Raw genomic sequence first — 2,500 nt, 5'->3', positions numbered from 1 at the left:
CAGCTGAGCTGATAAATGCCGCTTGTTCAACGAGCAACAGGTTAGCGGATGTGATAGATAACATTATTAGGCTACATTCCCAAAACTAGTGTTATTTTGTAACGAGCACACTTTTAACGTCGGAGTTCGACAAGGAAATGCGATGCGAGGAGGCACGCGCTGCAGTCATGGACTGCAGTGCAGATTACCCCGCTAGGCGGGCGCTTCTCGCTCATACAGTGCAGAGACCGGATATTGCTCCCAGAATTATTTTACAGCGGAGCCTCACAAAAATGAGGTGGATAACAGAACGAGATTTCTGCCCACGTGACTTTGGTTCGTGTGGGCAGGACTAGTGGACTTTGGCCTTGTGAACGCAAACCCAACCAGCTGACAAACGAAACAATGTATCATCCTCTTCTCTGGCCCGAACCAAGGACCCGGACTTTCTGGTGTGAACCCGCCCTAAGGCCCTGTGTACACGGCAACAGTCCCTGCATAAAACGCCAAATTTTTTAGCGTTAGTGCCTTCCTTTCACACGGTGACGGCGTTCTTGGGGCTTGAAAACGCAAAAAAGTGAAAACAGGTTCCAGAGTAGAAGTCTTTGATAACGCAGCCCCTTACTGTCGCCGTGTAAAGTGGAGAAACGCAATTCGGGTGATGACACAGCCCCCCTTCGCCATGGAAGACAAGGTAGGCAATAGGAGCAACTAGCCCAATACAGCCTTATGGCACAGGCACAATGAGTCGCATTGACATTCAACAAACGTGATAACAATTTGCTAAAAACACATAATCTGCGTTAAGTGCCCGCTACTAACGTCGTACATAGCCTATTAATCACCTGTCTCCCGCATTGAATAATTGAAGACAACTCACTGCAATGCATTTCCTTAAGTGAAGTCCCAATTGTGCTGTAAAGGAAACAGGTCTTTTTATGTTGCTTTACTGGGTTTTTATTCTGTAATCCAATCTGGAGCAGTTTAGCAACATGCATCAATAAGGCTATTAGTTATATTTAATTACCATTATTGTGAAGGTTTTAACCAGAAGTTTCAATGTTATTCTGGCTCACTTGACGCTGCTCTGAGATTTTTGCGGCTTCAGTCTGCAATGGTCTGCACGCAAATCGTTATCACAAACGCGAAGTAAAAGGTGAGAACGTAACACCAGTTTGCCGTTTTATGCAGAGACTGTTGTCGTCTAAACATGGCCTGAAAGGCAGGAAGTAATACAGGTGCAAGCAAAACATTAACGAGGGCCCCAGCACGTGGAGCACCTACATGGATCGGAAGTTAAGTTAAGTTAAGTTAAGTTAAGTTAAGTTAAGTTAAGTTAAGTTAAGTTATCCTTTATTTATCCCCTTGGGGAAATTCATCCTCTGCATTTGACCCATCCTCTACTAGGAACCTTCCTAGAACTAGGAGCAGTGGGCAGCCACTGTGCAGCGCCCGGGGACCAACTCCAGTTCTTTTGCCAGTACCTTGGTCAGGAGCACTGACAGGAGTATTAAACCTAACATACATGTCTTTCTTGATGGTGGGAGGAAACCGGAGCACCCGGAGAAAACCCACACGGACACGGGGAGAACATGCAAACTCCACACAGAAAGGACCTGGGAAAGTGGGAAACCCTCATTAATGTTCTGCTTGCACCTCTGTTGCTTCCTGCCTTTTAAACACAAAATGGCTCCCGTGAAAAAGGTCAATCATTCAAATCAAATGAACCAAAAATACAGATGGTCAAGTAGACAGAATGTCAGATAGACAGAGTAGAGAGAAAAGTCAGGTAGACAGAGTAGAGAGAAAAGTCAGGTAGACAGAATGTCAGATAGACAGAGTAGAGAGAAAAGACAGGTGGACGGACAGACATAGACTACATTCTGCGTGTTATCCAACACACAGAGGAGACAGCCGCTCATTAAATCAGTCAGATAATCATTTGTGTCAAAGAATGAGAAGCTCACGAAACAAAATCAATAGGTTATTGAACGCCTCGCTTTTCCCAGCTTCCCTGAGTGGCTCAGCAAGCTGGGAGAGCTACTCACATGTCTTCTGGCTCAGGACTCCTTCCCTCGCTCTCTCCTTCACGTGGGCTAATGAGACAGAGCATCAAGGTTCACTGACATTTTGATTCCCTTTCTGTCTGCTTCTTTCCCCCGGAAGATTAGACGTGTGTGCGCGTGTGTGTTTGTTTGTGTGTGTGTGTGTGTGTGTGTGTGTGTGTGTGTGTGTGTTTGTGTGTGTGTGTATGTGTGTGTGTGTGTGTGTGTGTGTGTGTGTGTGTGTGTGTGTGTGTGTGAGTGTTATCATGTGCTTGAGCCTGAGGCAATCCAAACAGAGCAGTGAGAGGACTGCCAGGTTGCGGTTGCGGTGACCTGTGTCTGCGTGACCCATATTGTTAAGAGTTGAGGAGACAACTGAGCCTGATGATATTGCATTGATCTGTAGTGTGTGTGGGTCAGTGCAGAGCTGTTCATGAAGCTGGTCAAACAGCCCTGTGCGACTCACAGGCCCAAAT

This window comes from Poromitra crassiceps (assembly GCF_964638095.1).
Source record: "Poromitra crassiceps genome assembly, chromosome: 13".
Taxonomy (NCBI): Eukaryota; Metazoa; Chordata; class Actinopteri; order Beryciformes; family Melamphaidae; genus Poromitra; species Poromitra crassiceps.
Note: the sequence above shows the minus strand (reverse complement) of the source record.